Source organism: Equus caballus, chromosome 3 (assembly GCF_041296265.1).
Source record: "Equus caballus isolate H_3958 breed thoroughbred chromosome 3, TB-T2T, whole genome shotgun sequence".
Classification (NCBI taxonomy): domain Eukaryota; kingdom Metazoa; phylum Chordata; class Mammalia; order Perissodactyla; family Equidae; genus Equus; species Equus caballus.
In genome coordinates, this window is record NC_091686.1 from 59,794,211 (window position 1) to 59,816,295 (window position 22,085).

The 22,085-nt window shown below is 40.4% G+C and overlaps 1 protein-coding gene across 1 annotated transcript in view; it reads left to right on the plus strand.

The window, feature by feature from the left end:
* Positions 1–1,174: 1,174 nt before the first annotated feature.
* PLAC8A (placenta associated 8 A) overlaps positions 1,175–22,085 on the plus strand; it is a 66,713-nt gene continuing 45,802 nt past the window's right edge. The window contains exon 1 of the mRNA XM_070263549.1: positions 1,175–1,303. The gene's annotated coding sequence lies outside the window, so the exon portion shown is untranslated. The remainder of the gene's footprint in view (positions 1,304–22,085) is intronic.

The following is a 22,085-nucleotide window of genomic DNA, read 5'->3' on the forward strand; positions in this document are numbered from 1 at the left end:
CAGGCTCGCTCTTAATTCCCTGGTACGGTTTTGAAAAGCAATCTTATAAGCATCTTGATTAGCACTACAATGAAAATGAAACCACCCAGGCAAAAGGTACAGGGGATCTCTGTATTATTTCTTACAGCTACATGTGAATCTACAATTATCTCAAAATAAAAAACGTAATTAAAAAAATCAAGCTACTCAACTGTGACAGGAAGAAAGAAAGAAAGAACAACCCTCCTTTCCAAAAAAAAGCCCCATCCTGGAAATCAAGTTGCTTTTTTTTTGTTCGATGAGCTTCCTCAGTCACGCTCGCTGTAGCTGTGTGGAGGACGTTCTGTGCCTGGCAAAAGGTCCTAGCACAGGAAATGAAGCCTGTTCCTTTCTTCTCCTGTCTCCTTCCCAGGCTGACAAGTGCCTTAATAGCCATTGTAAAGAGGGTCTCTGGTAGTGCAGACAAGAATAGCTAAGACTGTTTGCTCCAGAGAGGAGAACAGGGGAGAGAGCTGGGAGAGAAAGGAAGATACGGCTTTCATGATACATCCTTTCAGACTTCTGAATTTTATACCTTGTGTACGTATTACCTGGTCCAAAAATATTATTCCCCTAATATTACATACCCTTCGAAGGCCTAGCACAAACGTGACCTTCTCTATGAGCCTTTCCCATCCTACAAGTTTGAATTCACCCTTCCTTCCTGTGTGTTTCGTAGCACACTGGTTCTCAACACCAGCTGCCGGTTGAAAACCCTGAGAGCTTTGGAAAAAATGCCCACGCTCAGGGCCCTCCCCAGACCAACTGAATGAGGGTCTCGCAAGGGAAAGGTCATCATGGATGTTTTTAAAAAACTTCCCCAGGTAATACTAATGTGAACTCACGATTGAGAACCTCTGCCCTGGCACCTTATGGAGCCAAGATTCAAGCACTCACCCTAAAAGTAAACGCTGAATAATTGATTACAAAAACAAAAAACGCTTTCACACCACTTATCACTTTGTCTCCAGAACAACCCTGGGAGCTGGGCATCCTCGCCTCTCTGCCCAAAAGAGGAAATGAAGAGTGGAAGTGCCAGAAGTTACCAAGGGTTCTTTTGAGCTATTCGGTTCTATTTTCCTTTGTGTTTGACCGCTTCCCCTGAGGTTAAAGCCACATTTTATCTTTCTCACGCAGAGTCTAGCATGGCACCTTACACACAGGAGGCATTCAACCGCAGTTTATCAACGAAGTGAAACCCAGCAGCTCAGCAGAGCAGCAGGAAGCGTCTCTCTCATCCAGAGCTCCTGGGCAGCTGGCTTCCTGGGAGGGTCCCCGACTGTGAGTTTGTCTCCCTGTGTCTCTATTTGCTTGTTTACCCCTATCAAAATCACCTCTGTTGCATGTTCAAAATGCAGATTCCTGGGCCCCAGATTTATAGAATCAACATCTCTGGGGGTGACATTCAGGGCTCTCTTTTTTTCCTTTAGGGATATCTTTTTTTAAATTTGTGTGTGTGGGGGGGGGGTAAAATATACATCACATAAAATGTGCCGTTTTAATCATTGTTAAGGGTACAGTTCAGTGGCGTTCAGTACATTCACATTGTTGTGCAGCCATCATCACCATCCATCTCCAGAACTTTTTCATCTTCCAGAACTGAAACCCCATGGCCATTGAAAAATAATTCCCTGTTCCCTCCTCCCGAGCCCTGGCTCTCTCCATTCTACTTCCTGTCACTATGGATTTGACTGCGTTAGATATCTCTCTTTTTTTTTTTTTTTTTTTTGAGGAAGATTAGCCCTGAGCTAACATCTGTTGCCAATCCTCCTCTTTTAGCTGAGGAAGACTGGCCCTGAGCTCATATCCATGCCCATCTTCCTCTACTTTCTATGTGGGACACCTACCACAGCATGGCTTGACAAGCGGTGCCGTGTCCCCACCTGGGATCTGAACCAGCAAAGCAGAACGTGCGAACTTAACCACTGCGTCACCGGGCCGGCCTCCTAGATACCTCTCATAAGCGGGATCATGCAGCATTTGTCTTTCTGTGACTGGCTGATGTCGTAGCATAATGTGTTCAATGTTCATTCACATTGTGGAATTTGACGGGATTTCCTTCTTTTTTAAGATTGAGTAATATTTAATTTTGCGTGTACGCCACATTTTCTTTATATATTCATCCGTCGATGGACATCTAGGTTGCTTCCACTCCTTGACTATTGTGAGTACTACTCCAATGAACATGGCTATGCAAATATCTCAGAGATCCTGTTTTCAGTTTTTTTGCATGTATGCCCAGAAGTAGAATTGCTGGATCGTGTGGTAATTCTATTTTCAGTCTTTTGAGGAAGCTCCATACTATTTTTCTCAGTGACTGCACCATTTTGCGTTCCCACCAACACTGTGCAAGGGCTCCAATTTCTCCACATCCTCTCCAACACTTGTTGTTTTCTGTTTTTTTGATAGTGGCCATTCTAGTGTGTGCGAAACAATTTCTCATGTGGTTTATGTTTCTACTTCCCTAGATTAGGAATGTTGAGCATCTTTTCATATGCTTGTTGCCCAGTTGTATATCTTCTTTGAAGAAATATCTCTTGAAGTCCTTTGCCCGTTTTTTAATCAGATTGTTTCCTTTTTTGGTTGTTCAGTTGCAAGAGTTGTAAGAGTTCTTGATACATTCTGGATATTAACTCTTAATCAGATATATGATTTGCAAATATTTGCTTCCAATTCTGTATATTGACTTTTTATTCTTTCTTTCTTTCTTTCTTTCTTTTTTTTTTTTTTTTGCTGCACAGAAGTTTTAAATTTTTATGTATTCACATTTGTCTTTTACTTTTGTTGCCTGTACTTTTGGGATCAGATCAAGAAATCATTCCCAAATACGTCAAAATATATGACATGTTTTCTTCTGGGAGTTTTATAATTTCTTGTCTTACATTTAAGTCTTTTATCCATTTGAGTTAATTTTTGTATATGGTGTAAGGTAAGGGTCCAATCTCATTCTTTTGCGCGTGGATATCCCTCTTTCCCAGCACTATTTGCTGAAGATACTGTCCTTTCCTCATTGTCATGTCTTGACATCCATGTTGAAGATCATTTGACCATATATCTGAGGGTTCATTTCTGGGTTCCCTATTCTCTTCCATTGTTTTCTGTCTTTATGCCAGTACCATATTTTTTAGATTACTGTAGCTTTGCAAGATGTTTTGAAATTAGAAAGTTAAGGCCTACAGCTTTGTTTTTCTTTCTTTTCAAGATATTTTTGGCTGTTTAGGTGCTTTGAGATTTCATATGAATTTTAGGATGGATTTTTCTATTTCTGCAAAAAATGCTGTTGGAGTTTTGATAGGGATTGCATTGAATCTGTGGATCACTTTGAGTAGTATTAATATTTTAACAATACTAACTCTTCGAATCCACAAATGTGGGATGTCTTTCCATTTACTTGTGTCTTCTAAAATTTCTTTCAGCGATGTTTTGTAGTTTTCAGTGTATGAGTCTTTTGTCTCCTTGGTTAAGTTTATTCCTAAGTATTTTATTATTTTTGATGCTATTTAAATTAGATTGTTTTCTTAATTTCCTTTTCAGATTGTTCATTGTTAGTGTATAAAAATGCAACTGATTTTTTGAGTGTTAATTTTGTATCCTGCAAATTTGCTGTATTTGTTTATTATTTCTAACAGTTTTTTGGTGGAGTGTTTAGGGTTTTCAACATGTAAGATCATATAACCTGTGAACCGAGATAATTTTACTTCTTCCTTTCCAATTTGAATGCCTTTTATTTATTTACTTTTTCTTGTCTAATTGCTCTGGCTAGGACACCTGGTACTGGTGCACGTGGGCATCCTTGCCTTGTTCCAGATCCCAGAGGGAAAGCTTTCAGTTATTTACCATTGAGTATGATGTTGCCTGTGAGGTTTTCACATGTGGCCTTTATTATGTAGAGATAATTTCCTTCCAATCCTGATTTGTTGTGTAGAATGAAAGGGCATTGAATTTTTTCAAATGTTTTTTCTGCATCAATTGAGGTGATCACGTGGGTTTTTTCCCTCATTCTGTTAATATGGTATATTACTTTGATTGATTTTTGTATGTTGAAATTTTCTTCCATTCCAGGGATAAATCTCACTTGGTCATGGTGTATAATCCTTTTAATGTGTTGTTATATTCAGTTTGCTAGTATTTTGATGAGGATTTTTACATCAATATTCATCAGGAATATTGGTCTGTAGTTTTATTTTAGTATACTTGTCTCATTTTGGTATCAGGGTAATGCTGGACTCATAAATGAATTTCAAAGCGTTCTCTTCTCCTTAATTTTTGGGAAGCATTGAGAAAGACTGGTGTTAACTCTTCTTTAAATGTTTGCTAGAATTCTCCAGGGAAGCCATTTAGTCCTGGGCTTTTCTTTGTTGGGAGTTTTTTGATTACTGATTCAATCTGTTTACTAATTATAGGTCTGTTCAGATCTTTTCATTTCTTCATGATTCAGTCTTGGTAGGTTGTATGTTTTTAGAAATGTATCCATTTCTTTTAGGTTATCCAATTTGTTAACATATAATTGTCAATAGTAGTCTCTTATGATCCTTTTTATTTCTGCGACATCAGTTGTGATGTCTCCTCTTCCATTTCTGATTTTTTTATTGTCTTCTCTCTTTTTTTCTTAGTTAGTCTAAGGATTTGTCAATTTTATTGGTCTTTTCAAAAAGCCAACTCTTAGTTTTGTTGATTTCTTTCCATTGTTTTTCTACTCTCTGTTTCATTTATTTTTGCTCTGATCTTTATTATTCTCTCCTGCTAACTTTGCGTTTAGTTTGTTCTTCTTTTTCTAGTTCTTTGAGGTGTGAAGTTAGGTTGTTGATTTGAGATTTTTGTTCTTTCTTTAATGTAGGTGTTTTCCAAAACAGAACTTCCGTCTTAGTTTTGTCTTAGTACATCCCATAAGTTTTTGTTTGTTTGTTATTTTTTATTTTATTTTTGTTAACATTGGTTTATAACATTATATAAATTTCAGAGGTACATCATCATTATATTTCGATTTCTGTGAAGACTACATCGTGTTCACCACCAAAAGTCAAATTGCCATCTGTCACCATAAACATGTGCCCTTTTACCCCTTTTGCCCTCCCCCACCCCTCATACCCTCTGGTAACCAACAATCTGTTCTCTGTGTCTATGTGTTTGTTTGTTGTTGTTACTTTATCTTCCACATATGAGTGAGATCATACAGTATTTGGCTTTCTCCATCTGACTTATTTCGCTTAGCATAACACCCTCAAGGTCCATCCATGTTGTCGCAAATGGCAAGATTTCATCTTTTTTTATAGCTGAGTAGTATTCCATTGTATATATACCACATCTTCTTTATTCATCTATCAAGTTGTTTTCAAGTCTTGACTATTGTAAATAATGCTGCAATGAATACAGGGGTGCATATATCTTTTTCAATTAATGTTTTCATGTTCTTTGGATAAATACCCAGAAGTAGTATAGCTGGATTGTGTGGTAGTTCTATTCTTAATTTTTTGAGGAATCTGTGTACTCTTTTCCATATTGGCTGCCCCAGTTTACATTTCCATCAGCAACGTACAAGGCTTCCCTTTTCTCCACATCCTCTCCGACACTTGTTATTTCTTGTCTTTTTAATAATAGCTGTTCTGATGAGTGTGAGGTGATATCTCACTGTACTTGTGATTTGCATTTCCCTAATAATTAGTGATCTACTTTGAACATTTTTCCCTGTGCCTGTTGACCATCTGTATATCTTCCTTGGAAAAATGTCTGTTCCGATCCTCTGCCCGTTTTTTTGGTTTTGTTTTGCTTTGTTTTGTTTGTTTGTTTGTTTGTTTTTGAGTAAGATTAGCTCTGAGCTAACATCTGCTGCCAATCCTCTTTTTGCTGAGGAAGACTGGCCCTGAGCTGGCATCTGTGCCCATCTTCCTCTACTTTATATGTGGGACGCCTGCCACAGCATGGCTTGACAAGCGGTGTGTAAATCCACACCCAGGATGCAAACCGGTGAACCCCAGGCTGCCAAAGTGAAACATGCAAACTTAACTGCTGTGCCTTTGGGCAGGCCCCCCTGCCCAGTTTTTAATTGGGTTATTTGGTTTTTTATTGTTGAGTTGTATGAGTTCTTTATATATTTTACATATCAACCCCTCATTGGACATATGATTTACAAATATGTACTCTCAGTTGTTACATTGTCTTTTCATTTTGTTGATGGTTTCTTTTGCTATGTAGAAGCTCTTTAGTCTGATGTAGTCCCATTTGTTTGTTTTTCTTTTGTTTCCCTTGCCTGAGGAGACATGATAGTCAAAAAGATATGGTAAGACCAATGTCAAAGAGCATACTGCCTACATGTTCTTCTAGGAGTTTTATGGTTTCAGGTCTTACACTCAAGTCTTTAATGCATTTTGAGTTGATTTTTGTGCATGGTGTAAGATAATGGTCTACTTTCATTCTTTTGCATGTGGCTGTCCAGTTTTCCCAACCCATTTATTGAAGAGACTTCCCTTTCTTCATTGTATGTTCTTGGTTCCTTTGTCAAAAATTAGCCATCCGTGGATGTGTGGGTTTATTTCTGTGCTCTCGATTCTGTTCCCTTGATCTGTGTGTCTGCCTTTGTGCCAGTACCCTGCTATTTTGGTTACTATAGCTTTGTAGTATGTTTTGAAGTCAGGGAATGTGATACCTCCAGCTTTGTTCTTTTTTCTCAGAATTGCTTTGGCTGTTCAGGGACTTTTGTTGTTTCATATAAATTTTAGGATTCTTTGTTCTGTTTCCGTGAAAAATGTCAGTGGGACTTTGATAGGGATTGCATTGAATCTGTAGATTGCTTTAGGAAGTATGGACATTTTGACTATGTTAATTCTTCCAATCCATGAACATGGAATATCTTTCCATTTTTGTGTCTTCTTCAATTTCTTTCAATAATGTTTTATAGTTTTCAGTGTACAGGTCTTTCACTTCTTTGGTTACATTTATTCCTAGGTATTTTATTGTTTTCATTGCATTTTTGTTGTTGTATTCTTGATTTCTCTTTCTGCTGTTTCATTGTTAGTGTATAGAAACACAACTGATTTTTGTATGTTGATTTTGTGCCCTGCAACTTTACTGTATTCATTTATCATTTCTTTTTTTTTTTTTTTTTTTTTTTGAGGAAGATCAGCTAACATCTGCCACCAATCCTCCTCTCTTTGATGAGTAAGACTGGCCCTGAGCTAACATCCATGCCCATCTTCCTCTATTTTACCTGTGGGACACTTGCCACAGCATGGCCTGACAAGCAGTGCGTAGGTCCGCACCTGGGATCTGAACCAGCAAACCCCGGGCCACGGAAGCAGAACATGTGAACTTAACTGCTGTGCCACCTGGCTGGCCCCTCATTTATCATTTCTAATAGTTTTTTGGTGGATTCTTTAAGGTTTACCAGGTAGAAAATCATGTCATCCACAAACAGTGACAGTTTTACTTCTTCCTTTCCAATTTGGATCTCTTTTTTTTTTTCTTTTTCTTGCCTATTGCTCTGGCTAGGACTTCCAATACTATGTTGAACAAGAGTGGGAAGAGTGGGCATCCTTGTCTTGTTCCTGTTCTTAGAAGAATTGCTTTCAGTTTTTCACCATTGAGTATGATGTTGGCTGTGGGTTTGTCATATATGGCTTTTATTATGTCGAGATACTTTCCTTCTATACCCATTTTATTCAGACTTTTTATCATAAATGGATGCTGTATCTTGTTGAATGCTTTCTCTGCGTCTGTTGAGATGATCACGTGATTTTTATTCCTCATTTTGTTAATGTGGTGTATCACATTGATTGATTTGCAGATGTTGAACCATCCTTGCATCCCTGGAATAAATTTCACTTGATCATGGTGCATGATCCTTTTAATGTATTGTTGTATTTGATTTACTAATATGTTGTTGAGGATTTTTGCATCTACATTCATCAGTGATGTCAGCCTGTAGCATTCTTTTTTTGTCTTGTCCTCGTCTGGTTTTGATATCAGGGTAATGCTGGCCTCACAGAATGAGTTAGGAAGTATCTCTTCCTCTCCAATTTTTTGGAAGAGTTTTGGAAGGATATCTATTAAGTGTTCTATGAATGTTTGGTAGAATTCACCAGGGAAGCCATGTGTTTCTGGACTTTCTCATTTGGGGAAGTTTTTGATTATTGTTTCTATCTCCTTACTAGTGATTGGACTATTCAGATTCTCTGTTTCTCCTTGATTCAGTTGGAAAGTTGTATGATTCTAAGAATTTATCCATTTCCTCTAGATTATCCAAAATGTTGGTGTATAGCTTTTCATAGTATTCTCTTATAGTCTTTTGTATTTCTGTGGCATCTGTTGTAATTTTTCCTCTTTAATTTCTGATTTTATTTGCTTGAGCCTAATATCTTTTTTTCTTGGTGCGCCTAGTTGAAAGTTTGTCAATTTTGTTTATCTTTTCAAAAAACCAACTCTTAATTTCATTGATCTTTTCTATTGTCTTTTTAATCTCTATTTCCTTTATTTCTGCTCTAATTTTTATTAGTTCCTCCCTTCTACTGATTTTGGACTTTGTTTTTCTTTTTCTAGTTCCTTTAGGTGTATTGTTAGATTGTTTATTTAAGATTTTTCCTTGTTTCTCAAAGTAGGCTTGTATTGCTATAAACTTCCCTCTTAGTACCACTTTTGCTGTATCCCATAAATTTTGGTATATCGTATTTTCATTTTCATGGTCTCCAGGTATTTTTTTATTTCTCCTTTGATTTCTCTGTTGACCCAATACTTGTTTAGTAGCATTTTGTTTAATCTCCACATATTTGTGGCTTTTCCAGTTTTCTTCTTATAGTTGATTTCCACTTTTACAGTGTTGTGATCAGAAAAGATGCTTGGAGGGCTGGCCTCATGGCCAAGTGGTTGAGTTCACACACTCCACTCCGGTGGCCCAGAGTTTTGCCAGTTTGCATCCTGGGCGCAGACATGGCACTGCTCATCAGGCCATGCTGAGGCAGCATCCCACATGCCACAACTAGAAGGATTCACAACTAAGAATACACAACTATGTACCGGGGGGCTTTGGGGAGAAAAAGTAAAACTAAAATCTTTAAAAAAAAAAAAAGAAAAGATGCTTGGTATTATTTCAGTCTTCTTAAATTTATTGAGACTTCTTTTGTGGACTAATATGTGACCTATCTTGGAGAATTTTCCATGTGCATTCAAAATGAATGTGTATTCTGCAATTTTTAGATGGAATATTCTGTATATGTCTATTAAGTCCACCTGATCTAATACGTCTTTTTTTTTTTTTTTTGAGGAAGATTCACACTGAGCTAACATTTGTTGCCAATCCTCCTCTTTTTTTTCGCTTGAGGAAGATTAGCCTTGAGCTAACATCCGTGCCAATCTTCCTCCACTTTGTATGTGGGATGCCTCCAGAGCATAGCTGATGTGTGGAGTATGTCCACACCTGGGATCTGAACCTGCAAACCTGGGAAGCCAAAGCAGAGCACAGAACTCTAACCACTCGGCCATGGGGCCAGCCCCTCTAATGAGTCATTTAAGGCCAATGTTTTCTTATTGATCTTCTGTCTGGATGATCTATCTATTGATGTAAGTGGAGTGTTAAATTCCCCTACTATTATTGTGTTACTGTTAATTTCTCCTTTTATGTCTGTTAATGCTTGCTTTGTATATTCAGGTGCTCCAGGTTGAGTACGTAGATAATTTACAAGTGTTATGTTCTCTTGCTGGATTGTTCCATTTATTGTTATGTAATGCCCTTCTTGTTACAGTTTTTGTTTTAAAGTCTATTTTGTCAGATGTAAGTATTGCTATCTGAGCTTTCTTTTCATTTCCATTTGCATAGAATATCTTTTTTTCTATCCCTTCACTTTCAGTTTGTGAGTATCTTTAGGTCTGAAGTGTGTCTCTTATATGCAGAATATATATGGGTCTTGTTTTTTAATCCATTCAGCCACCCTATGCCTTTTGATTGGAGCATTTAGTCCACTTACATTCAAAGTAACTATTGATAAGTAAGTACTTATTGCCATTCTGTTACTTTTTTTCTGGATGTTTTTGTAGTTTCCTCTGTTCCTTTCTTCTTCTCTTGCTCTATTCCCTTGTGGTTTGACGGCTACCTTTAGTGTTATGTTTAAGTTCCTTTTTCTTTATTTTTGGTGCATTTATTATAGGTTTTGGTTTGTGGTTACCACGAGATTCAAATATAATAACCTATGTAAATAGCAATCTATATTAAGTTGATGATCTCTTAAGTTTGACTTCTTATTAAAAGCCCTACACTTTTACTCTCCCCCCCCACCATGGTTTAGGTTTTTGATATCATATTGTACCTGTTTTATTTTTGTGTATCCTTCCATCTATTATCATAGATATATATGATTTTAGTACTTTTGTCTTTTGACCTTCATATTTGCTTTATAGGTGGTTGATCCCCTACTTTTCCTGTATATTTGCTTTTACCAGTGATATTTTTTCTTTGATAATTTTCTTATTCCAATGTGTAACCTTTTCTTTTCCACTTAAGTAAGTCCCTCTGACATTGCCTGTAAGGCTGGTTTAGTGGCGATGAACTCCTTTAGTTTTTGCTTGTTTGGAAAACCCTTTACCTCTCCTTCCATTCTGAATGATAACTTTTTGGGTAGAGTATTCTTGGTTGTAGGTTTCTTCCTTTGTATGAATACCATGAGTTTTAATATGTTGTGTTTTCATTTTCATTTGTCTCAAGATGTTTTCCAATTTCCTTCGTGATTTATTCTTCGACCCATTGGTTCAAGAGCTAACTTGCTAGTTTTGGGGAGAAAAAGTTTCTATCTAAATGAGTTTGAAGACCAGGTGCAAAGCAGGGCAGGGCTCTCCTCATGCACAGCATGGACGTGGAAGGCCCAGGCTGTGGGATGCTCACCATCTGGAGAAGGGTTCTCAGAACCAGCTATGGTTCTGTCATGAGATTTGATGAGCATCTTGATCACTAGCTCCACTTGAGGCTTTGTGTGTATTTGTGACTCTGTTCAGACAGAGGTTTGGTTTGTGGTGCAGTGACCATCCCCAGGGCACAACACAGTTGTGTCTGTACCTACTTTTGTTCTTGTGCTCAGAGAGGACCAGACACAGGCAGAGAGACAGTCTGGAGAGAGGCTCACCAAACAGCTCACAGGCTTCAGAGGTTTTTAATGCCAAGTGCTAAGGTGTCCATCTGGTCTCCTCATCAACTCCTCTATGTACCCCTTCCTTGGAAACCACTGCTCTCCCTCATTCAAAGGAAGGAGTAAGAGAGTGAATAATGTACCATGGACTTTATATGCATCATCCCCGTGAAGCCTCACTAAGTATCACTGTCCCCATTTTATAGTTGAAAGAACTGAAGCCCACAAAGTTTAAGTAACTTGCTCAATCAATGCTGAATAAGTAGACAGTGAGTAAAAGGAAGAGATTGGACCTCAAAATGGGTCTTTCTGGATCTAACACTCAGATTCTTCCCATTGTGGCTCCCCCTCCCATTCCTTTAACAAATATGTACTATGTGCTTGCTCTGTGCTAGGAGCTCAGGGAGCTACAAAGAAAAACAAAATATGGCTCTTGGCATCCAAGGAAACCATTGGTAGCAGAGGAGATAGATGACAAACCTGTAATTACAACAGATTTTAAAAAGTGCTACAGAGGTGTAAATACTATGGGAGCACAGAGAAGTAGGGAGTCAGGGGTACAAGCAGAGAGACAGCTCACATTTAGGGCCGACTTCTCCAGGAAAAAAGGAGGAAGACAGAGGACATTTGGGAATTTTTTAAAATAAATGCCAGATGGTAAATATTCTAGGCTCGGCAGGCCAGGCAGTCTCTGTTGCAACTACTCAGCTCTGCCACTGTAGCACAAAAGCAGGCCCAGACAAAGCATCAGTGAATGAGCAGGGCTGTGTTCCAATAAAGCTAAATTTACAAAAACAAGAGGCAGCTGGATTTCACCCTGGCACCAGAGTTTGCAGACCCCTGCAAGATCAAAGGAGGTGACAAAAGCTGCAGGCAATCAGATTTTTGTTCTAGAGAGATCACTCTGTAGGCTGGGCCAGGAAGTGAAGCAAGGAAAGGTGCGGTGACTTTTATAATCCCTTCCATTGGAATAGAGCTTTACAACTTCACAAAAGGTACCTCCACTGGTTCTCACAGCAACCTTGCAGGGAGAGGGCATGAGTATTACTAGTCAATGATCTCACTTAAAAAATGAGAAAACCAGAGACTCAGTACAGGTCAGGCAAGTACCCTTGGATAACGCAAGCTAATGGCCCTGCTCAGCCTCACATAAGGCCTTTTGACTGAACTTCATTTCCTTTGCTTTCTGAATGTTTGTTCTATGGTCAAAGAAGTAATAGTAATAGTTAGAAGAAGCAGCGCCAGCATCAGCAGCTAACATTTATTGAACTCTTACCTCATGCCAGGCCCTATTCCAAGTGTTTTGTAAATTTAACTCACTTATTTCTCACAGGATCCCTATGAGGTAGGTATTATTATTATCCCCATTTAACTGGCACAAGAGAGATCAAATAACCAGCTCAAGATGACACAGAATGAGAACCCAGATCCAGTCATTCTGGTTCAAGAAGCCAAGTACCTGATAAAGACTCTCTCTTGACTCAAACTTTAGTCAGGCTCCTCTGAGCCCTCTTCTCAACTAGACCTTGACCTTGGCCCCATCCCCATTCCTTTTTGAGTCCAATCATTACAAAAATCCTGCTAAGTCAGTTTAGAGAGAATCCCCCACTCTTGATCTCCAATCTACCTTGATATCTGGTCAAATTCCTCATTCCCCACCCTTGGTATCTCACCACCCTGGCCTGTCTTCTGCAAGAATCCTGTTAAGTCGGTTTAGCAAGAATGCCGCTACCCTTAATGTCATCTCTTAGTACTCTTCCATCCACTGGCCTCCTCAATCTGCAAGGCCCCAGCTGTCTCTGCTGTGTTCCGAGTTGAGCCTCATCTCACTTCCTATTGTGATAGTCTTGACACCTATCACGATGGCCCTGAGTAAAGTCTTCCTTACCATTTTAACAAGTGTCAGAATAAATCTTTCTTTAACATCCCTCACCACTGGGGTATGCCATCTCCTCAGGTCAGAGGTCAGAGGGCTGCAGGTATGGGAATCAGAGGTGTGAGGAAGGAAAACAGGAGTTAGCATGGAATGAGATAAGCTGGGTGACGGAACATTTCATCCTTCCCAGACTCCTCTGCCCTTTCATGCCTTTGCACAAGCCGTCACTAAAATGGCCCTGTCAATGCAAATAATTCATAACCAACCTATAAATCAGAATTGGGGTGAGTTTATTATGAGCCAGAGTGAGGATTATAACCCGGGAAGGCCTTAGAAGGCGTTTTGGAGAAGCATGGGTTTCAGTACAGTCTTATATCTTTTTAGAATAAAGAACATACGTTAAACACACCCAGGATACATTTTCATCAAAATTTCAAACAGATATTCAGTTGCAAATTAGCAGGTCAACATGACCATGATGTCAGGAAAGGGACTAATCTGGGCATTACTAATAGGGCAGAGGAGGGGAATCTGCATTCCAATCTTAAGAGAGTGCACTCTTTACTTTAATGGTTGAGCAGATGTACAATGTATGTTTGATAGGCCGCAAGTCAGGCTTTTTAGTTCTAGTCAAACCAGTTTTGAACCTGAATATTTACCCCATATACCTCATTATGTGAAAATCTCTTGTCAGCCCCACCACTATCCTCTCCCCAAACTCCTACGCACCCTACATCACTCTACTCAGCTGTCACCAAGGTAAAGGCGACCTCCTCTTCCCTAGAGAGAGTTTAGAACTCCTTTCTCTGAGCAGCAGACTTCTCTGCTGATGCCTGTCTTAGCGGACTGCATCACCACCATTTACAAGTCTGTCTCCCTTAATAGACTGTGTACTCTTTCAAGTGTGCGCCATGCCACCTTCAACCCTAAATTCAAGACTTTTAAAACACTGCCTCATTCTCAGTGGCTTATAACAATAGTAATTTATTGTGAATTCCAAACACTAGTTCCTGATCTGCAGAAAGGCTTCCATGTGGTCATTTAAAAACCCAGGCTCCTTTCTTATTGTGGCTCCATCTTCCACTAGGACCTTGAGGTTCTCTGCGTTTAGCTGGAAGATAAGGAAAGAGGATGAAGGATTGCATGTGGAAGCTGGAAGCAGCACTCTTCACTTCTGCTCACATTCTATTGGCCAGAAGTTGGTCACATGGCCACAACCTAGCTGCAAAGGAGGTGGGGAAATGTAGTCAAACTGTGTGTCCCGGAAAAAAGGAAGTGGGCCACAGCCAAACCACCTGGGTTTAAATTATAGTTCTATCACTTACTGGTTGTGTGACCTTGGACAAATTACTTAACCTTTTACAGCTACAGTTTCCTCATCTGTGTAAATAAGAATAATATCCATTTCATGGGGTTGATATAGGGAATAAATGAGCTAATATATGGAAAGTACTTAGAAGAGTGCCCAGCATCTAGTAAATGCCATATAAAGGTTAACTGTTATCATTGTTAATATCCTCTCATCAGAATTCTTCCACACCTTCCCCTCTGACCCAGAGTAAAAGCTGAAGTCTTTACAATGGCCTCAGAAACCCTACGCGATCTGCCCCCAGTTACCTCCTGCCTCCTCATCACTCAAGTCACCCTGACCTCTTTGCTCTTGCTTGAAAGTACCGGACAGCTCCCACCCCAGGGCCTTTGAGTTGCAGTTGCTCTGCCCAGAAGGCTCTTCCCCAGGTTTCTGCATGGCTCACTCCATAACTCCCTCAGACGTCTGCTCAAATGTCACCTGCCCTGACGACCAGAGACTGCAAGCAGCCCCTCTCCAGTACCTCCCATTCCCCTTCTCTATTTTATTTTTCTCCACATCTTCTATTACCACCTGATACGCCGCGTATTTAACCTGGTGTTCATATTCATCTGTCTTGCCCACTGGGCTTCAAGCTCCAAGAGGGTAGGACTCTTTGCCTCTCATTCTCTTCCATGTGCCCAGCTCCTACGACAGCGTGTGGCACAGAGTAGGCACTCAATAACTATTTATTCAACGTATCAATACGTTTGCAAATGAATGAATGGCGATTCTCCACTGACACTCTAACATCTTTGGCCTTGTTAAATGCTTCTCACCATTGTGGTGACTCTGATTTCTGTCCTGTCAGACATAAAATTCATCTAAGTCTGTGCAACGCACAGACCCTCTGTTGGAGACAGATAGCAACATAGGAGACTCCTTTGGTTTCATACGGAGAGCTGTTTGACAAGGAACTGAAGATTCTGGAATTGGGATGGTCCCAGAGAGTCCAGAAAACATGGTTTTGTGTTCTTAGACTGTAATCTGCAGAAGAGCAGCAAGAATAAAGTCCGGCTGCATCTGTACAACCAAGGGGCCAGTCCCATGATCCACTCAGTGTGTTGCATGTCCTGAGTCTGGCGACATCCAGTGACAATGGTTAAAGTTCATACAGTGTGTCAAAGTAAATGCTAATTAACAACCAGATCTGCAAATCACTGAAGATACTTGTTTTCTCTTTTCGCTTTAATGAGAAGTGAATTTCTTCTAGGGTTACTGTTAACTTCCGTAGTTGTGTCTTGTGAGCACTTTCCTGTCAACTTTTTCTATGATTGTATCAATTTAGGGGAAGAACGCAGTGTAGAAGACAGTTTTCTTTTTTTAAAGATTTTATTTTTTTCCTTTTTTCTCCCCAAACCTCCCCAGTACATAGTTGTATATTCTTCGTTGTGGGTCCTTCTAGTTGTGGCATGTGGGACGCTGCCTCAGTGTGGTTCGATGAGCAGCGCCACGCCCGCGCCCAGGACCGGAACCAATGAAACACCGGGCCGCCTGCAGCGGAGCGCGCGAACTTAACCACTCGGCCACCGGGCCAGCCCCTAGAAGACAGTTTTTTCAGATCTGCGTTGTCAAACAGCACTTTTTTTCTCACAAAGGTGAGAAGTCCTTCCCTGGCTTAAGATAGCACTGAAATGAAGTGTCGAAGAGTTACTTCTCCAAACAGACACTAATTCTAATTTTTGCTCCACACTCAGTGTATGCAAACAAACATGTTAGAATGTGTATTTCACAGGCTGTGAAAACTGAAACCGGTTTCAGCTGGTCTGGGTGGGGATCAGACTTTCTACCCACAATTGAATTGAACCCACCACAGAATCCTCCCACAGAAGAAAACAAGCTTGGATGTGTCTGGCTGCAGCCAACAGCACTTAAGGGCCGCGTCCTAAAACTTTGTTTTTGGAAGAAAAATTCTTGTCTGGGAGGCTCCCAACCTCCACCCCCACCCTTAGGCAGGCTTCCTGTGTTTTATTCTCCTAAAGCACACCTTTTTGCAATGCTTGGCCTTTAGAATTGTTTGAATTCTCTGTCTGCCCGCACTACAGGTCAGCTCGGGAAGAGACTGGCTGTCTTCGATCCCACGCACTGCAGTATCCCGGATGCCTGGCGCAGTAAGGGCTGCATAAACACGTGTATTGACGACCAACTGACTGATGCCTTTCTCGCTGTGATTAACGTACCGGGATGTCAGAAAGAGCTCCAAATTTCATTAGAGCGTCCGGGTCCCATCTTGGCTCTACCTCTTCTTGCTCTGTGACTCTGGAAAAGTCACCCAGCCTTTCCGAGCTTCTACTGCCTGATCTGCAAAATAAGGATGACAGTGTCCTCCTTTGGGGCATTTCTAAGGAGCACTTGTGATCATGGACTTAGTGCTTAGTAGATGTTCAAAGCACATCAGGCAAACTCAGTCAAGTGGTGACGATTTTAGCATCAATGCTATAAGAGCACTTTATGCTGGAAAAGAAGATGAGTAATTTAAAAATTGAGGATATGGCCATCTACATCTTTGCCGCCTGAAGTCAGTGTATCTGAGGTAAAATGGATATCTGTAGCATGTGGGAACTTGTGGAAGTGGCAGCAAATAAACTCATATTGATTATCTGTCTTATCTTGTCCAGACTTTTTGACTGCAAGCTCCCTGAGGTGAGGGATCCTGGATTATTCATCAAGAGTGCCAGCCTAAGGTCAGGGTGGGCCCTAGGCGTATTCAGTGCATATTTACCTGACCTAAATGAGCTCTGCATTTCCTCCAGCTGTTGAACCCGCCCAGTATCTAAATTCTGTCCATCCTTTAGTGTTTATGAGTCCACTCCTGAATTTTGCTTCCTCTTGGCATAGGATTATATCTAATCAATAAATCTCTGGACTAGCCAAATGACACCCTAATTTCTGTGGATTCTGACTTCTCAGGGATGTTTTAAAGACACCCGCAGAGGTGGGACTTTTAGGAAACGGGCCCAATAAGAAAAGTTACCATCAGGGTGGTTGCAAGGTGGTAGGATTTGGAGGAAATAGGGAGTTGTTGTTTAATGGGTGTGAGTTTCAGTTTTGCAAGATGATAAAGTTCTGGAGATTGGTTGTACAAAACGTGAATATATTTAACACTACTGAACTGTGCACTTTAAAAGGAGTAAGACAGTAAATTTTGTTATGTGTATTTTACCACGATTTTTTAAAACGTAACCATTGGAAGTCTCCACTATACACTGAAGAAAGAGGGTAAAACCACCTTGGGGTAAAGATGTTGCATTTTACTTTATCACAGATTGTCTAGAAAGCCTGGGCATGTTCTTATCATCTCCAGGTTCTTTCAGGTCTAAACATTGATCTGTAGGATCAAATAGGAATGAAATATTGTCCAAATGTTTCCTATTGCCAAGTTGAAAAATGAGCTTAGAAAATGTGTCCACACTATAAAATAGTGTGTAAAAGTTATTAAATACACGGACCCAAATTAACTGTGACGTAATTACCATTTGCTTTTTGTGGTGAGAACGTTTAAGATCTACTCTCTTAGCAACTTTCAAGTTCACAACACAGTATTATTAACAACTCTGGGACAAAGGTTTAGTAATTAGGGACTTCTCTAGCAACGACTCCAGACCTGTGGGGAGGCTCTACACGCCTGGTTTCTGGCTCAGAGTTCCACAGCTCCATTCAAGTTATTGGGTGAATTCACCTGCCTTTTGTCTTCTTGCTTCCCAGGGCGAGGTTGCCTAGAGTTAAATGCCAAACAGAAATAAGAAGGGTTTTCAATATTTACATTTACCTTCTGTAGGAACCCAGAGACTATCTTCATCCAACAGCTCTGCCACTTGTCATATTTAAGCTATTATTTAACCAGGAAAAGGGGGTGGGGGGAGCACTTATGAGGTGATGGACGAGAAATAGCGTACAAGTGAAATTTCACAATGACATAAACTATTATGAACTCAATAAAAAACCCCACTATTGTTTAAACGGCAGCAACATTCTAATCACAGCAAAGTACAGTTAATCCAGGGCTTTTTCCCATTCCTTCTTAAAGCATTCAACATCGTTGACTTCACTTCCCTTTTGAAAAGCTCTCTACTGCTTTGTCTCCAGCTGTGGTTTTCTGTTTTTCTTCCTCCTTCCCTGACTCTTTCCTTCCCGCTGCCTTTGCTCCCCTGCTTTTCTCCTCTATTCTTCACTCAAGGAATATTTCTGGAGGGGCTGCAATGTGCCAGGCACTGTGCTCCCAACGGGAGCAAAACAGATGTGGAGCCCGCTCCCCTAGGGTGTCCCTAAGAGTGAAGAGACAGGTGTGGATCAAAGCATCACAGTAACAAGTGTGGACTTGCAATGACAGCCCATGATGGAGGCATGGGGCCATGGAGAGTTCAGGGAAGATCACCGGGGCTGAGACCTGAAGGATGAGTAAGAGCCTGTGGGCGAGGTGGACGAGGTGAAGACGCAAGGTCATAACCCCAACGTCGTCTCAGGCAGCTCCATGTTCACTAACATGCTTGATTTTCTCAGTGCTTGTTGCTTAAAACCATTTCCACCTACATCGTATTATGCCGATACTCTGTTGTGGGGGAGGACAAAGCATTATTAGCCCTTCATGTGATTGAGGACACAGGTTCAGACCCATTAAATGATGTACTCAGAGTCACGTGGTCAGTAAGTAGCACCGCTGGACTGACCCCTGGTCTCCAACCCTAAGTCCTGGGAGTCCCTTCCCTCTACCACTTACAGGACCTCACCAGAAAGCTCGCAGGCGCAGCTCACTGGGCCCACCTTCTCCTCAGATGCAGGTTTCACATTAGCTGCCAGATATTTCCACAGGGGCATCCCAACACCGTCACCAAAACAAAATAGCAAAAACTGTTAGTCTTCTACAAAAATCAGTTTTGCTTTTAAAGTTTCTTAGATTCGTTCTACTGATATTGTTCTGCCAAAATCTTGGATTCATTCTCCTCTTCTTTGGCCAGGCTTCTGGCGAGTCACCCAGTCCACTGAGTGTCCCCTCACAGACTTGTACATCTGTCTATCCGATTTCATCTCCCTTTCCATTCCCATTACCTGTGCAACGTTTCATCACACCTGCCAGGCAACAGATGTCTGTTGTTCCTACTATGTGTAAGATACTATCTCGCCCTCAAGGAGTTTGAAACCCAAAGGAAAGAAGAGACATACCCACAAACATTCAGAGAGTGAGAAAGACAAATGTCCAAAGTGCTGTGTCATTCCATAAATACTTATGAAGTAGCTCACGTGTCAGTTCCTTTTCTAGGCACTGGGATAAAAAGAAGAATAAGATGTGCTTTCTGTGCTTGAGGGGCCTTACAACTGAGGAGGGAGGGAAGGATCAGAGGATAACCTCTGTGAGGGTAGGCATTTTTGTCTGCTTTGGCTCACTGCTGACTCCCCAGCCTCCCAAAGAGTGCTGGGCCCATAGCAGATCCTTCGTAAGTATCTGTTGGAAGAATGAATGGGGGAGCAAATCAGTAACAGCCCTTCTGGCTTCCCTTGGCCTTTTTTAAAGGTCCCTGGCCTAGAATACAATCATGAATTGAGGCTGGACTGGACATTACTTTACAAGACAGATACATGTACTCAGAATTTTCCCTTCCCTCCCACACTGATCGGCTGTTCTTGACCCCAACATATGACCCTCGCTTCTTTTTTCTCTTGGGAGGAGTTATTTCCTGGGGAAGCTCCTTAAATCCTCATGATAACAGTTTCTCTGTGGGCCCACCCCATCAATCCTCCCAAGTAAATGTCCACTGAACCCAGCTGGCTACAGTCCTGAAGTGCCACTCCTCGTCCATGCCCCCAACACCTTCAGGTCACCTGAGCTCTCACCACCTTGAATAAACCTCATTAGTAGTTTGATGGTATCTCATTGATGCATCTCATTATAATATTCTTACATCTACGTATAATTTTAAGTAAAAGGGATCATAACATACATGCTATTTTTATCGTGGATACTTTTTCTTTCTCCTTTTCCCTTTTCTCCCTTCAGAGCAGCATCTTACCCACCATTTTCTCCCCAAGTAAGTCGTGTTAAAAACCTTGTGTGTCTCGCCATATCTTTCTCTTACTCAGACAATTCTATACAGATTTACATACATTTACACATATACATGGCTTCGTCACAATTTTGCAAAAATGAAACCACATCTACTTTCTGCATCTTGTTTTTCCCACTCAGGAGCACATGGTGAAAATCCCAGCAAGTCGGTGAAAATTTCTAATTCATTCTTCTGAAAGGCCACATTGTATCCATCGTATGACTGTATCACAAGTTCGTTCATCATTCTCCTCTGATGGACGTCCACTTTGTTTCTAGCTCTTAGCCGCTACGGATGATGCTATAATAAACATCTTTCCGTGTATTTTTCAGAGAAGTTTCATTTATTTAACAAAAATGTACATAGCATTTATTATGTGACCTACACCATTTTAAGCACTTCATAAATACCAACTCATTTATTAATGCTACATTGCCTTCCCAAAAGGCTGTAACACTTCATGTTTCCACCAAGAGGAAACACTTCCCATATTCCAATAACAAGTAACAATATGACTCCTCTTAATTTTGCGAAGCTGACGGGTGTCAGATAATATCTTATTGTTGCTTTGACTTGCACGTCCCTGCACTAGCGAATTTAAGCATCTTTTCATGTCTGTGGGTCTTTGGGTTTGCTCTTCTGCATATTGCCAGTTCATATCAGTTGCAAGTTTTCTGTTGCATTGTTGATCATTTTTCTTACCGATTTGTAAGAGCTCTTTATATATTAAAACAATCAACTCCTTTTCTAGCGTATGCATTATTAATATTTTCGTATCCATTGTTGGTCTTATAGACTTTGTTTATCATAGGTTTTGCTTTAAATTAAAAATTTTTTCATATGATCAAATATGGCTATCTTTATAGACTTTAGGTTTCTATTCTTCATGTAATTGCCTAGATGTCTTGCCTAGCTTTTAAAGAATTATATCTAAGCCTTTAATTCATCTGCAGTTTATGTTCATGGATGGTGTAAAATGGAGTCCGTTTTGATTTTCTTCCAGAAAGAAGTCGGTTGTTTATTAAATGGTCCACCTCTTTCCCCCTGAATTAAACTACCACATTTTTCCTACATGAACGTCTCATTGGGATCTAACTCTATGTCCACATTGTATTGATTTCATTACTGTGGCTTTAGGGTCTGATTATCTGGTAAGGCAAATCTCCCTTGCTGTTTTCCTTTTTCATAGTTTTCTTAACTAATATTGAGCATTTATTTTTTCTGATGAATTGTATGACCACTTTGTCCAATTCCAAGGAAAAAAACCTTATTTTCATTCTAATGGAAACAGCATGAAATGAATTTTAGGAGAATTGACTTTTTCACTAAATAAGATTTCCCATCAAAAACGTGGAAGACCTCACCATCTATTCAGATCTTTTTTGTCTTTTCTTTCTTTTTTTTTTTTTTGAGGAAGATTAGCCCTGAGCTAACTGCTGCCACCAATCCTCCTCTTTTTGCTGAGGAAGACTGGCCCTGAGCTCACATCCATGCCCATCTTACTCCACTTTCTATGTGGGACGCCAGCCACAGCATGGCTTGCCCAGTGGTGCCATGTCCGCACCCAGGATCCAAACCGGTGAACCCCGGGCCACCAAAGTGGAATGTGCGCACTTAACCACTGTGCCACCAGGCTGGCCCCATCTTTTTTGTCTTTTTCTTAAGGTATACTTTTTGGTGAGGAAGATAGGCCCTGA